This window comes from Ambystoma mexicanum, chromosome 7p (assembly GCF_040938575.1).
Source record: "Ambystoma mexicanum isolate Mex_15411 chromosome 7p, UKY_AmexF1_1, whole genome shotgun sequence".
In the NCBI taxonomy this organism is placed as follows: Eukaryota; Metazoa; Chordata; class Amphibia; order Caudata; family Ambystomatidae; genus Ambystoma; species Ambystoma mexicanum.
In genome coordinates, this window is record NC_090939.1 from 375972669 (window position 1) to 375988910 (window position 16242).

Here is a 16242-nt window from a genome sequence, read left to right on the forward strand (position 1 = left end):
CTGCGTAGGTGTGCAGCTGCCACCGCCAGTACTTTGGTGAACACCCTTGGTGCTGAAGCTACCCCGAAGGGCAGTACCTTGAATTGGTAGTGGCGACTGTCCACCTTGAAGCGCAAGTATTTTCTGTGGGCTGGGAGCATGGAAATATGAAAATAAGCATCTTTCATATCCAAGGTTGCCATGTAATCCCCCTTTTTTAGGAGGGGGATTACCTCTTGTAGCGTGGTCATACGGAATTTTTGGGGCTTGACATACTTGTTGGCAGGCCGTAAGTCCAATACTGGGCGCATTGTTAAATCTTTCTTTGGCACAAGGAAGTAAGTTGAATAGATACCCTTGTTTACCTGGTGTCCTGGGACGAGTTCTATCGCGTCCTTTTCTAGCAGAATGGCGATCTCCTCGAGAAGGATCTTCTGATGTTCTAAGGAGTGTACTCTGTCGTGGAGGGTGGTTCCGGGGACGCTGCAGTAATTATATACAATATCCTGTGGACACTGTTGACAGCACCCATCTGTCTGAGGTGATCCCTTCCCAAGCCTGGGTGAAGTTGGAAATGCGTCCCCCTACTGGGGTTGCGTGAGAAGGGACCCTGAACTGAGCGTCACTGCTTTGGTGGAGGCGTGCCACCTCCCTTGTTGGGGCTGCCTCTGCCTCTTCCACGACCTCTTTTGTTACCCTTGCTGTAACTCTGGGTAGACTGCTGGTTGTTGTTCCATTGTGTACCGTGTCCTTGGGCATAGTTGCCTCTTTGTGAATTTTGGCCGCGTGGGCGACGAAAATTACTGTTCCCCCTCTGATTAGGGGGTTTGTTGGTAAGCTGGCCAAGGGATTTGAGAGTTTCGTACTCGTCCTTGGCATTCTTAAGTGCGTCTTCGACCGCCTTCCCAAACAATAGATCGGGTTCCACCGGCTTGTCTATTAATGAAGCCTGTGTTTCTGTTTTGAACCCCGACTGCCGTAACCACGCATGTCTCTTGATAACAGTACCTTCTGCTATCAATCTTCCTGCGTTGTCCGCGGCGTCGAAAGTTGCTTTTAATATGCAACCAGACACGGCTCTCCCTTCTGCCGAGATCCGAGCCAATTGGCCCTTTAACGGTTCAGGAGCAGAGGCTATGAGCGCCGCGACCTCTTCCCATTGATGGCAGTTGTAACTTGCCAATAGGGTGGTGGAGTTTGCAATCCTTGCTTGGTAGGCGGACGTTGAGGCTACCTTCCTGCCAAACCCGTATAGTCTTTTGCTCTCCTTGTCGGGAGGAGCTTCTGAGGACGATAAGGGTGTCCCAGCCCTCTTCCGAGTGTTGGTAACCACTAGGGAGTCTGGTTTAAGCTGTCCTCTTATATAAAGAGGGTCAGACTGGGCTGCCCGAAAAAGTTTTTCGACTCTGGGGTTGACGGCTCTGGTGAGGTTTGGATTCACCAGGGATGGATCTATTCTACGTTGGATGGATTTAAGGATAGGGATGGTTTGAGCGACGGGCCTCCTTTCTCCCACCAACTCTTCTGCGAAGTCCCTTTCCTCCTGTACACCGTGGGTGTCGATGTGAGCGAGAACTTCATTAAGGAGGGGCTGGTTATCAACTGGCGAGTCGGTAACTGGGGCTTCGCTTTCTACCGGGGAATCTACTCTGTAAATTTCCTGCTCGTCTTCTACCTCCTCCAGGTCCTCATCATCCGCATAGTATTCAGTCCCGGTTTGTTCCTCCATAATTGTAAACTCCTGGTCCCCTTCAGGGAAAGGCTGTCCTTGGTATCTGGGGTGTGGAGTAGAGTATGGAGTAGAGTAAGGCTGCACCTCGAAGGGTTCAGATCTTTCGAACCGGGCCTTTTTACTTAGGGGGATAGGATCAGAGGAGCCTGAGGGTGTGGCCCCTTGAGGGTCATACGAAAGGAAATGTTCTGGGTTCTTGTCATAAGAATCAGCTAAGGAAGACATCCTTGACATGACCCTGTCTATGTCTTCACTGGACCATTCTTTGGAACAGGGTATGGCTTTAGTAGGCAACTTAGAGGACTTCTCTAGGGTAGCCTTGCTGGATGTTGATGTCCCAGTAGATTTATGTTTGACTGTCTGCTTAGCGTGGTGGAAGGATGGTCTTACAGGAGTGGAAGGCTGTGCTTTCTGCCGTTTCCCCCCCTCCCCGTGCGTGGAAAAATGTTTTCCCTGCCCCTTGGAGGCCTCAGAGACTTTCGACGCCTGGCGTCGAGGGTCGGGAGAGGTATTTTGTTTTGAGCGTGGGGCCTCGCTGGTGTTAACTGCGGCCTCGGTCTCTTGGAGCGCGGCCTGGGGGTGGAAGTCGTCTTCGTCCTCCGACGATCGAGCTTCCGTTAATCTAGGGAGCGAGGCACTCTTGGCAAGAGTGGATGATTGCCTTGCGTCATGCGGCGATCTCGATCGAGAGCGCCCAGAGGACACCGAGTCGGACCGTTCTATCTGTGCCTCTTTCCGAGAAGTCGACGTCGTCGAGGTTCGGTTGGACTTAGTGTGCTTAGTGTGTGTAGGGTGTGTAGCGCTTGCGTCGCCGGGGGTCTTCCCCATAGCCGCCCTGCCGGACAACCTTCCGAGGTCGGGGACCTGCGCTCGGCAGTCTTTCGACGCCGTAATGCCCTCGCCGTCCGAAAGTACGGCGTCGCTGCCATCGCTGAAGGCGCCCTCCGCTGCCATGGCTGCCTGCCTGGCGTGGTGGGCCCAACGCTTTGTCGAACGGTCCTTAAGTGTCTTAGGCTTAAACCTACTACACGCTCTGCAGTTCGCTTCGGGGTGGTCCCTCGGCAAGCAGAGATTGCACGTGGCGTGCCTGTCGACCCAAGGGTATTTGCGGTTGCACTTGGGGCAGAATTGGAAAGGGGTACCCTCCATACGCACCTTGAGGCAGCGGGCTGGTAAGTGTAGGAAATATATAAGGTGTACCTATATACTAAGAGTGAAGAGTATGTACCACCCCCCACTCTCCCTACTTGCAGGGCCGAGGCCAGCGGCCTACTAGGCCCGGGCCGAGGCCAGCGGCCTTCCGAGGCCCAGATCCGTCGTGCAGCAGCCGACGGTCGATGTCTTCTCCAGCCGTCGTCGAGTGTCGAGGGTCGACGTTGGGGTGGGGAAGGATGTCAATAAATAATTTTACTTAAATAATTAGCAAAAGTATGGCTAAGGCCAGGGAACTCCGCAAGATGCTTCCGACCAGTATGGCGGAAAAAAACAATCTGAGGATCCTAGACGCGTGAGGGATCTTGGGTACAGTGGACGTCACACTAGGGATAGTATTACTGGCACGCCTGTGTCGACGCCCATTTTCGAGTTTCGAAAAACAAACTGTAATACTCCGCAGCTTCCACTAGATGTCGGCCTATGCACAGCATGTGATCTAAGCAGATTCCACAAGCCTCAGAAATATATATATATGATACATTACTCACCGTAATCGTATTTCTGATGCTTGTATCTGCTAAGATTCACATGCTGTGCATAGGCCGACATCTAGTGGAAGCTGTGGAGTATTACAGTTGTTTTCGAAACTCAAAAAAGGACATCGACAGGGCATGCCAGTAATACTATCCCTAGTGTGACGTCCACTGTACCCATGATCCCTCACACGTCGGGATCCCTCAGATCGTTATTTTTCTGACATAAGGTAGCATGAGGTGTAGCGCGAGTACAGTTGTATCCAAGCAGATACGTATCAGACAAGCTCATAAGCACCCATGTGCCTTCTCTCCAAGGGGAGGAAGGGTGGGTCGCATGTGAATCTAGGCAGATACAAGCATCAGAAATACGATTACGGTGAGTAATGTATCCCTTCTGAGGCTTGTGGAATCTGCTTAGATCACATGCTGTGCATAGATTAGAGAGCAGTGTAAGAAGGAGGTGTGATGTGAGAAGGTTCATGAGCAAATAAATGTCTTAGAACCGCTTGTCCCACTCGTGCATCTGTCTTGGAATGGGTGTCAATGCAATAGTGCTGAGTGAAAGTATGTACAGAGCTCCATTTAGCTGCCTTGCAAATACTGTGTAAGGGGAAATTTGCAATGAAAGCCAGATTGGCTCCAGTACCTCTTGTGGAGTGAGCCCTGGACGTAAAAGGCAGTTTTTATCCGATAGGGAATAGCACAGTTGGATACATCTGACTATCCACCTAGAGATGGCATTCTTAGCGATGCGGTCACCTTCTCTGCCTGGCACTATGGAGGCAAACAATTTATCTGTTTTTCTTAGCGGTCTGGTCTGGTCTACCTAGTAGAGGACCGCTCTCCTCATATCTAGTGTGTGGAGTTTTACCTCAGCTGAGCTGTTGGGTTCTTGGAAGAAAGCCGGTAGCTCAATTGACTGGTTTACATGGAATTTGGAGATGAATTTAGGTGAGAACCTAGGGTGAGTATGTAAAACCAGCTTGTCTCTGTGTACAACAAAGAGGATCCTGCACGGACAATGATTGGATTTCACTAACCCTTCTTATAGAAGTGATAGCCACTGAGAAGGCTGTTTTATAAGTAGGGTGTTTGAGCATAGACTTGTGCATAGGCTTGAAAGGGGGTCCCATGAGCTTAGCGAGTACCACATTGAGGTCCTAACCTGGCGGCAGGTTCGAAATTGGAGGGTGGAGTCTTTACCTCTTCCATAAATGCTTTGCTGACCGGTACTTTCCACCATGAGATCTTATTATGAGAGGTCGTGTAGGCTGACAAAGCCACCAGGTGGACCTTTAGGGAGTTAAATACTAACCCTGCATCTACCAAATGGAGCATATAAGGTAGAATGTGGGATGGAGAACATTCTATGGGGTTGATCTGTTTAGCCTGGCACCACATTAGGAATCGTCTCCATTTGTCAAAGTAACATATGAATGGTGGAAAAGAATTATGTAAATCAGCAACTGAATAAAGCAAACAGCAACTGAAATAATGAACTCGGAAGGACAAATGACCTACCTCACAGTGATGTTCTATCTGATGGATGTATATTTCTACTACGGATTCCTCATTTATGATATTATATCTCCAGCCCTCTGGCATTTTTTTGGCCACCAAGAGGTGCAGGGTGGCTTTGTGAAGACTCTGCTCGACAAACCTACACTCCCTGCAACAGACATGACATTGGGGGCAATCATGACCTCAGTTCCGCTTTTAAAACTGCCACTCATCATCTGAGGGACTACAGAACAGATGATGCGGGCAAGCTATCTGCCAAGAGGGGCAGGTTGGGAAGACCTCGAGGAACATCTATCAGAACATTACCAAGAGGCAAGTCATTTGTGCTTCTAATGGATTCCTTCCTCATCTATGACACCCCCCCGCACCACCCCGAGTAGTACATAGAACTGGAGGTAGGAGAGCAAGAGGACACCACTTGGACCAGAAAATGTGGAGGAGTGCTCTGCCGAGGAGAGCATCCTGCCAAGACATGGAATGCAAGCAGTAATGTTTGACAAACATGCAACAATGCCTACATAGACACCTGGCAAACGTCAAAGATGGGGACACCTCTATGCAGGGTAGAGGTGGCAGCCAGCCCTCTAGATGAATGAGCCCCGAGAGCCTCAGGTACATCGGTCCCAGCCAGAATGTAACATTCCGAGATTGATCAACCTTGACAAGGTCGGTTTAGTCACAGCCTTGCCAGCACAACCCACAAAAAGATTATCTTCTAAGCAAACTGTCACGTTGGATCATTCTGTGCATCTTAAAATGATATTCTCTGGCTGGAAAATATGCACATTCCACAAGAGTAGCAACCAATTTGCCTCTGTAAAGAAGTGTACCAGTGCAGGACATTTGTAAAGCTGCAACTTGGTCTTCGATACACACTTTTTCAAAACATTACTGTCTGGACACCTTATTGGGTCAGGACGCTAGGTTTGGGAAGGCCGTTTTGCACCCACACAAATCCACGGGTCCCACCTCCTATCAAACTGCTCTTATCAAAGATGTGGAATCCGTGGAAGGACACAATCCATTAGAAGAAAAAATTACTTCAACTCAAGGATCTTTGACCAAAGGACGAGTAGAAGCGAAAGGAACACCCTCTCCAAGCCTGGGAAGGCAGGTGCTGCTGTTGCTGCTGTTGTTGTGGCTGATTAATGGCTGCCCCCCAAAGATGTAGCAGCCGCCTTAGAAGCTTCTCTTTACTGTCATCAGCCTTTGATCCAAAAAGGTTGGACCAGTCAAACGGCATGTCCAGACGTCTTGCCTGGATGTCGGGAGCAAATCTAGACTCGCGCAGCCATACAAACCTACTGATGACTGCAATTGAGCCCATAACAAGACCAACTCAGTCGAATGCATCAAGCCCCGATTTGAGTGATTAGCATGCTACCTCTTTGCCATCATGAATGATATTATTAAATCCATCCCTCATCTCTCCTTCTGGTATGTCATCTGCTGCTTAGGAGATTATATTCCACAAAGTTACTGCATATTTTGCTAATGTGCAAGACACATTCACGGCCTCCAGGGCCATGCTCTCAGCAGAGAACACCCTTTTCGCTAGCATGTCATATTTCTTGTCATGCCTATAGGGTGTGAAGGCTAAGCAGCTGCCTTAAAAGTGGAGGTAGCCCCCTGTACCACCAAGCTCTCTGGAGTAGGGTGACTGGAGAGACAATCAGGATCAATAGATGGTCTATATTTCCTCACCAACTCCTTTTTGACAGCAGGAGTGGTGTCGGGGGTTTGCCAGTTCAACAAGATGGTGTTTTTGAGTACTGAACAAAAAGGCAGTCCAGGTTCTGTATGCGAGCGAGGGGTCCTCGGGCCCCCTCGCGTTGTACGCTCCTCAGTACAAAGCTTGGACCACGTGCCTCCGGTAGTGGAATTGCCCCTTGCCCTTATGTAAAGTTAACTATGGTTGACTACTGCATAGATGGGACTACTGAGCAGGACAGGGGGCATCCATCTTTTGTGCCCCTTTTCGACTCTATCTTGGGTAAACAGGCCTCACTGCGATAGTACAGCAATGCTCAGCTCCCCTTTCCAGAGTAGCAGCCAAGGACAGAGGCACACACACACAAGGCGCGCAGGCAGCTGGCTGGCCCCCACCCTTGCACGCCCCCTGCAAAGGAAAGCTCTGCGCTTCCATTCTCACGCTGAAGCTGGAGAAAGTTGCAACAATCAATATGCTACAGTTTTCTTCCTCTGAGATCACTGTTCGTCTGAGAACCGGCATGTGAACCAAGATGAGCTAAGCACGTTCTGCTCAATTCGTCCTCAAACGTGTAAGCCACCCACCCCCATTAGAACAATTTATTGCCATCCTGACCCTACACCCCCTGTAAGGTATTTCTTTCAAGTGCCAGACCCTCGCCTGTGCTGCGAAACCCACCCAACACACCCACTACTAACCTTAAGCATTTTTTATTATTATATATGCTTTTATTTGCATTAATGAATTTGAAACCTAGAAAAAGATGCAAAACATAGTCTGATTCTTTTGCATGCACAATAAAGGTCAAGGCCTTCAATTAAAGCCACGAATGACCCAATTGTATTGACAATAATCATTGTGTGTAACTTATGTAGAAATGTGACAAGTAGCATAAAATGTTTTAAATAATTTGTCATTTAGTATGCAACAATACTAGCTTAGGTAGTGACCATAGTGACCGGACCCTGACATGCATGAAGCACAAGGTGTTTGACGTCCGTCAGCTACTCAGCCAACCAGGAGGAAGAGATGCTACCCACACCTACAGCACCACACCGTCTGGCCAATCGGATCCATTTAGTATTTTTTGTTAGAGTTACTTTAACTAATATAAATGCTGGCATTGATGTTAATGAGTTAGAGTTTTTTGGGTTATTTCCTAGCTGGAGAAATAAACCATCCTTTGAACTCTTGCAGCCGGGTCTCAGTGCCTCTTTCCCCAACAAGGGGTTTTGCCTGTTATTTTATTTCTTTTTCTCTCACACGTAGTAAGACGGGGAAAGGCACTTACATTTTCTTGTGAGGGCCTTTATCAAGGATGTCTGTGAAGTCCTCCAGAACTATGTCCTTCGCAGGACGCCCCCAACCCAAATACTCAGTGACCTTGTTAATTTCTGTCCTATATGCAGCATTTGGATGGGCAGTTCTGTCAGGTGAAGCAAATTCCATTTCAGGGGAAGTGGCCAAACCTTTAAGGCAAGTAGCCAAGTCCTCCAAACGAGAGACCTCAGAAATGAGCTCTTCAGGGACATAAGTGTGCCGAAACATTCATTCCTGGAGGGTACAAAGTCGTCATCTTTCTCATCTTCCTCGAAGATTGATCCAAAAGACTTAAGGCCCTTCTTCAATTGTGGCTTGAAGCCAGAGTTGGATCTGAGGTAGACGTCTATGGCTGCGACGTTGATGAATTAGACGTCGAGTCCTTTGATGGTATTGAAGCCTTTGATGCCCTGCGATCGACACGGTTAACGCTACTTGAGTAGGTATCTCAGAGGCCTTCGAACTCTGGATTTTGGGTGTGCGGGTTGGAGCCTTTCACTATTCCCTGCTGGCTTTTGAAGGCACGGTTGGATCTCTAGCCTTTTTCTGCTCTTTGGTCCTCCCTACCAGGAAGGGCCGCATTCGAAAGAGACATTTTCTGACTAAACCTTTCCCAATCGGCTGCTGAGGCAGACTTATCTGGGAAACGTACCTGTATCTTGTCGGGCAAGGAGTCCAAAGACTAAGAACAATGGCATATTTTCGTTCATCTATATCGTGAAGACAAAGAAGGACACATATCGCTACTAGACCTCAACCGCTTTCAGTGTTTGGAGCGTTTAGGCCTTTCGGCCTATATGTCCTTCGAACATCAGCCATGAGAAGATTTCCTCTTCAAGGGAGTAGAGGACAGAGATTTAAAGACCAATTGACCTCGGGCGGATTTCGTCTTCCTGTGCAAATTTGTGATCTCCATCTTCGAGTCACAGACCGCACACCTCTTAAAAGAAAAACCTAGACGAGGCGAGTTAAATCTTTCAGAGTGCGCTGTGCATGCAGAAAAATTGAACTGAGGCAAAGGCTGCAGTGCATGCTATTTATACCATCGTCAACATCAGGTCCGAGCGTGGGAATGAATACCGCCGAGGGACACCGACTTGACGCTGCACAGCACCTTCTGTCAAAAAAGTTCCAAAGCTGAAAGCAGGAGATCGGTATAGATCAAAGATGAGGAATCCGTGGGAGGGGGGCACAATCCATTAGAACCACAGTTTCATTGCTTCTCTGCATAGAGTCAAGTACCCTACACCACCTCGCTTGTTGAGGTAATTCATAGTCACTGTGTTCTCTGCCAGGTCTAGCACACATTTGCCCTGCACAAATGGAAGATAGACAACCAGGACTTGCATTAAACGTCAGACCGTTCAAAGGTGGGATTTCTGGTTTCTCATCTTTTGGGCAGCACAACTTGGCATGGGCCACCACTTTGGTTGCTTCCACCAACAAGGTCTTGGATAATTACAAGGGGTATTTGCAAGCCTTCAAAGCTATGCTTGATTGGCAGATTTAATATACACTGGACAAGACTCCTTGCTAGACCTAATGAAGGGATCAATGCCAAGGAAACCATATGGACGGAGGAGACCTGCTTTATGTTGTATCACAGAGGATTAGACCAAGAACTCAAAGAGGAGCTGGCCTAAGTTCTGTTATACGACTTGTTTGTCAACTTGGTTACCATGGTTCTGAAAATCAAATCTACTTCATGAAAGATCAGCAGAACAAAGACAGGGCACTTTAACCATTCCCAAGATGCTCTCTCATCCTCGGATACCAAAGATGGAACCCCAAACCGAACCCAAACCTATGCTACTTGGGGCCTTCCAAGGCCCACTTTAAATAGAAGAAATCATTGCGGATCACTCGGATTGCAGCTTTAGACCTCTACTGGCAACTTGAGATAGTTGAAATAGTGGGAAGGCCCCACCACATATCTCAGGTACTTCCTGTGCGAGAGGTATAGGGTCATGGAAGAAGCATCCTAAAGATCAAGAGACACCAGCCAGTCATGTGGATCAAGGGCCTGAAGGATCTGAGCTAGAGTGACCCATTTTCAACTTGCCCTTGCCCAGGTACACAGTCAAGGGTCTCAGACCCACGGTGGGATGTGGGCTCCCGCCCTTACCCAGAACCAGAAAACACACAGAATACAAGCATCTGGCTTGTTCAGAAAAAGGCAATGAATCTATTGTTCCCTTCCCCAGAAGCTGACAAATCTCTTCCAATACCGTAGGGTCCGGATGCAGAAAGGGGCTAGCCAGGGTATGGCCTGGACGTATCTAAAGAGAAAAGAGGCAATAACCCTGACTCATGACCTGTAAGGCCCAAGAGTCAGATGTGGTGCAATGCTACTCCTCGCTGAAAAAGGATGTTCTCCCCTGCACTGCAGTGAATGAAGTCCTCTTCACAGGGTGTTCCTCACTCAGGCAGCACTTAACAAATGCTGTGGGGGTCGGACACACACAACCCAGGTAGGAGTGAACGCCTGAGGTCTTATCAGTGTAGAGCATGAGGCAGTGGTAAATTGAAAGAATGGCATTCCAACAGTGTACTGAGTGAATAGCAAAAGAGATCATGGGGCATAGCACCTCGATGCATACTGTTCCCTGACTTGTCGCAGCGGGACACAGAGGCATCGAGCGGAGCCAACACTGAGCTATGCGGCTCCACCTGAAGGGCCATTTTTTCTCTCCAAATGACAACTGCACTGGAGATAGAATATCATAAAAGAAGAATCTGAAGGAAGGAATAAAAAAGAACAACCAGTAACTTTGTGGATAATTCCAAAAGAATATGGTCATCCTTCTTTGATAGTTAAGCAGTAGCTTTCTGGTATGGTTATCCCATCGACGGACTATAAAACCACATGTGGCAGCCTTTCCAACATGATCAGTGTCTGCTACAATCTAAAGGATTCTGTTTATTTCAGTGAGGGGTAGGCCCATCCTAAAAATGTAATCTTTTCTACAACATGTCCCTTCCCCAAAGGTTCTGCACAATCAATTCAATTGCATACATTGGTCTACAACATGGGAAGAAATGCCTGAACGCTGCTTACTAAAAAAAGATTTTTTTAAATGTCCAGATGTGCTCCCACTCCTACCTTACTTTGTATTGTATAAAATCCATTTGAATTGTAGAGTACAGTTCATTAAAATAAAACATCTAAATATAGTATAAAATAGCTTGATAAAACTAATACAAATATCACCAGAAAGTAAAAAGAAAATAAAAATCAGTCACCGCAGACACATCATGGCAATACCTTCATAAAAAATTATTCACAATGGACAAAACCCATTGTTCATTACATGTTATTAAAAGTTTAAGAGCAGGTATACTTTTGCTGACATTAAAGCATTTCAAACATGGAACGAAGTAGAAAGCACGAGGATTAGCATATTGAGGACATATAAATAAGGAGCATAAATATTTCTCGTCCTTATCTGGGCAGAAGGGAAAATAGCAATTAAGTTTATGATCCAGATTCTCCCAAGTGGCGGCCCAAGGATTTAATGGATGTAAATTAAAACAGAACCTCGTCATTACCCAGTGTTCAAACGCATGCATATAAAAACCGTAGTAGGGCTGGATGCCCTCAGCAGAAATAAGTTGATAATCCATGATCTTAACCTCTTGGACCACATCAGTCTCCCTAAGCCTTCTAGAGGTGACATTTAACTTAGAGTTAGATGTTGAATTACCATCTTTGAATACTCAAAACTAATAGACCAAAGATTAGTTGATTGAATAGCTGCCAGAAATTTTAAAACAGGTTTGCACCGGGGGATCTTCTCAGCACGTGGGTGGGAAGTAAAACAAAAAATCTACAAATATATTTGACCATCCTGTTTTGTTATTAGAGCATGTGGATGACCACTTTTTAAGCCGTGCTCTATACCAGAGGCTGAAAAAATTACAAATTCAATAGGTAATGTGTAGACCGGAGAGCAATGATCAAGGCCCAAGATCCTGCAGCAAAAATGATTTTCAATAACCTGCTGTTTAGAGGGATCTTCAGGACTTGTTGGCATCTAAAAGCTTTGCCAAATTATTCACCACCCCCATACTCTGGGTCATCTGTCTTTGTGAAGCTTAGTCCAAGATGGGAGTAAAAAATGGTTCTCTGGAATAATATCTCCAGGCCCTGAAGTATAGATAAAACACATCTTAATAGAATGTTTTCAAAATAGAGCTAACCACCGGGTAGCGTTTAACTTTAGATCGAGAGAGGCCATGAACAACACTTATTTGGTGATCAACTGTTGCAAGGAGAGAGGAGTCTTAGCGATAAGAGCCAAGCCGTTCGAGTACACCAGGACGGAGAATTTTTCAGGCGAAAAACAGGAATATCTACTAGGTCTTACAGAGGTTTTTCTAAATTGACGTATAGTATAAACTAGAGAACCAAAACGTACCCCTGCCAGACACTGCATCAGAATAAATCCACAGGATGCAATGCCTTGCATGCCTGGTTTTAGCTGTTGCCAGATTACCATTAAGGAGTGCCATTAGCACTGTAATCATTCTCCGGAAGACGCTGTTGGCGCAGGGCGCTTCACAGCTTTGACCTCTTGAAAAAGTCAAAAGTTGTGAAGAGGTCCAGATTTAGAACCTGATTTGCAGTGCCTATTTATCTTGAAAACAGAGTTGAGAGTCAGTTCAAATATTATTGGTATTGACCCACTGGTTTAACTATAACAAAAAAGGTCCAGGAAAATATATTATAGGCGCCATCTCGAAGTGAAATGGGCCGATAAGAAGAGGGAAAAGCAGAATTACTTTTTATATAAAATCTTGCATCCCTACAGAAACATGGGAATTAATTCAGTGAAAGCAAAACAAAAAACATAATGCAAAATAACAGCCCAAAAATGCAGGATCATATTTTAAAAAACGTCTGAAGGCATTCTCTGTTTGGGTGGATGCTTTACCTGATCTTTGAAGTGGAATCACCTCCAATACATTAACCCATAAAAAAGTCATTAGAATTAATAAACCAAGATACATTTACCATAGCGGGACTGCCAGGGGAAGCTGGGGACAACTAGCATTTAAATCCTTTTACTGTGGCACCCACATGTCAGCTGTGATGGTACAAACTGGCTCAAAACCTACACTCAGATGTAAAGGACCTAGTTCCTGTCTTCCTGAATGTTTTACATCATTTGCACAAGATGCTTTCAGGAGCGTGTCCCATGCATCATCATACAGCTCAAGTTTCGCATTTTAGATGGCAATCTTATACTCACCCTCCCTCTGTTTTACTACATATTGGTTCAGAAGTCCCGGGCTTTAGAGGCAGCGGCACCGTGCCCTACCCAGGAGAGCCGTGCCCTACCCAGGAGAGCCACATCATTGGTTTTCCCACCTTCCCCCAACCAGGAAAAAATGGTGCTTTTTGAGGGGAGTTGGTTCCAGGTTACCAAAACAGACTACAGCTACCAGAATTCCTTGAGACCAATTGAGACTAATCTGTAACACCTGAAAATTGTTAGAGACATGAAATCGCTTGGAGGAGAACAGCAACTTGAAATGCAGCAGGTATTCAACACTGGGAACCAGAGTGCACGCCTCACCCTCCCTCTGTTTTTCTACAATCTTATATTCACGCCTTCTCAGAGCTATAATCCATTGGATTTGATTTCACTGCAGCAAATAGATTTTTTGCCTCCCAGTATTTATGGTTAAACAAACCCTTTTTGGGCGTACCTCCGTTTGTCCTCATTTCAGCCTCAAAATATCCTGCGAGTGACGGTAGGAACTCTTTCAACTGCCTATAGCAAACCATCAGGTCCATCCTATCTTTGGTCTCAGAGTTTATCAATTTCTGCCAAAGGATCTATTAGGATATTACTAAATCTCTAACAATAGGGTGGACAAAGAAGCATATGAAAGCACTTTCTCAAATGATCAGCTTATAGTGTCCCCCATGCCTGATAAGGGGGCTTCTCAGGTTAGAAATTATCAGTCAATTTCTATAATAAACTATGAGAATAAAATACTAGTGAAACGCTAAATTAAGATTTGTCACAGGACTTCTTGCATCCAACAACACTCAGAAGCTATATAACTTTCTCCACTCTGCAGGCACCAGCTCATAATCAATGGCCACCATAGTCTATTTATTCGTGGTGCGTAGATGGACGCTCAATATGCTTGTTCTAGACCATCATCCCGGTTAATGTCAATGGAATTTTTAATGGTTTCCACTTGACTCAAGGCGCAAGACAGGGCTAGCTTCTATCACATATCCTTTAAATCCTTGCCCTTAAATATTTACTCATGCGAATTTGCAACGCTCTTAAAATCCATACAATTAAACGTTGTACCATAAAGGTAGCTCCATATGGAACCAGACAAATCAATTTCCAGCTGCAATGACACGGAAATGCAAATTCAGATAAACCTGTAACAAAAACTGTGGCCTGCCCTCCCCTTGGGCATCTCTTTAAAAATTGGAAACCTGAAGCTATGAAATACTTTAAAGTTAAATTTGCTTGTATGTCGCAGGCATCAGTATTGTGGAATAAGATTCATATGATCATGTATTGTAAAGTGGTCTTATATACCGCCCTTCTGCCAAATAATGTTGTCCTCGCTGTGAACGATCTGTAAGAAAGAAGGCCAGGGTGTGTTAGTCAGATAGCAAGAAGTCAGATGCAGAAACCTTTAGTGTCGATGGATACAGGTTGGAAGTACTTGTTACTCTTGTGTTGATATGAAAATCTATATGTTGTTTGTGGTTGGTACCAATTGGGTAGGATAGCCATATGGCCAGCCACCAGATTGTCGAGTGCAAATATTAACATTGTTGTTGAAAGATCGATAAGTTCTGAATCTGTTAAGTACACTAGGCCTAGGAGGTAGCCTGTAGGAATGTGGGAGGTGTAAGGATGCAAGATTTTAGTGAGGAGTTATAGTGGAGGGGATGAGGGTGTTGTCACGTCCCAGCATTTGATGGTAGATTTCATGGAGATTAAAGGTGAAAGCAAGTGTCACGCAGGAGAGGTTCCACGAGTCAGATTGGTTTCCCGCAGATGGTATTGCCAAGTGTTTCCGCAAACGCTTGTCGTAAATCAGCCCAACTTTCTGCTATACAGTTTTTAGTCTGTTGCTATTATTATTCATTTCTTTCAAAGGGGTTGGTTGAAAATTTAAGTCTTGAGGGTTTCCTGAAAGTAAGGTGGTTCTCCTCTAGGTGGAGAGGTTTGGGTATGGTGTTCCACATATTCGTGGACAGAACTGAAAAAGAGCATCCTCCTTGCCGTTTCTTGTTTCAGTTGGGGACTGGTACTGGTGCTGCACTGCAGACGCCAAGTGTTCAGGAAAAAGCATAGTGTTGCAACTTACTTCTGAAGGAAGAGTGGGGTCCCCCCTCTGTGGTATTAACGATGGGCGATTCACAAGGTTTTTAAATTGACCCTTTTTTGATGGGAAGCCAATGGAGAGTACGTAATGCTGGCATGATGTGTTCAAATCACTTAGTTCTGAAAAGTATTCTTGCCATTGTATTTTTAACTCTAGTCTAATTTGCTAGCAACACCCACTAACCGCCTGATCAGGGCACTGCCATTTGGATACAGAGGATTTGGGAATTGATGGCCCTGGAATGAATCAATCACCTTCCTCTTCACATTATCCAGGACTGCATTTATGGCACCTTAAGCCCCAATTATGAGATATATAGAGAAAGTTTACAACCAACTGACTTGCCCACCCTTTTCCTTCAGATTAACATTCTGGGATGGTTATTACCAATTTGGTGAGAAGGCAGTTGGACCCCATTGGAAACCAGTGGATGAAATGTGCTACAAATGCTGATCACCGATCTGCAGGGTTAATGAAGAGTTTAGCAGAACAGAGGTGAACTTTACTTGGGCCGGTTTCCTTTTTAGTGTTCTCTTTTCTAGCTCTTTGGGCTGGATTGGTTAAATGTACAAGTTTGTAAGGCATTCTGTGATCCCTTCTCTCTGAATTCAAGTTGTCCAGATCAGCAATTAAGACCGGGAATGTTGTTGCTCACAATTTAACAGACTTTTTGTCTTTAATTAGTACAGTTCTCTGTACCATTAATGCTATGATAAGAGCTAGGAGAAGAGTCCATTAAAGAGGACTGTATTTAAAGTAGGTATTTGTCTGTTGCACATATGGAAACTGGTTCCTGCACAATACAATGGGCCTCATTACAAGTTTGGTGGTAGCCATGCCGGTAAAACCGGCAGGCTGCTGCCAAACTTGCGAAAAATTCTGGCACCCGCGAATGGGCAATTACCGGGTCATTATGG

The 16242-nt window shown here is 45.8% G+C and overlaps 1 protein-coding gene across 2 annotated transcripts in view; it reads right to left on the bottom strand.

Annotated features, from left to right (window-relative positions):
• Positions 1-16242, bottom strand: part of USP25 (ubiquitin specific peptidase 25) — a 1331637-nt gene that overhangs the window by 935498 nt on the left and 379897 nt on the right. The window lies entirely within an intron of this gene.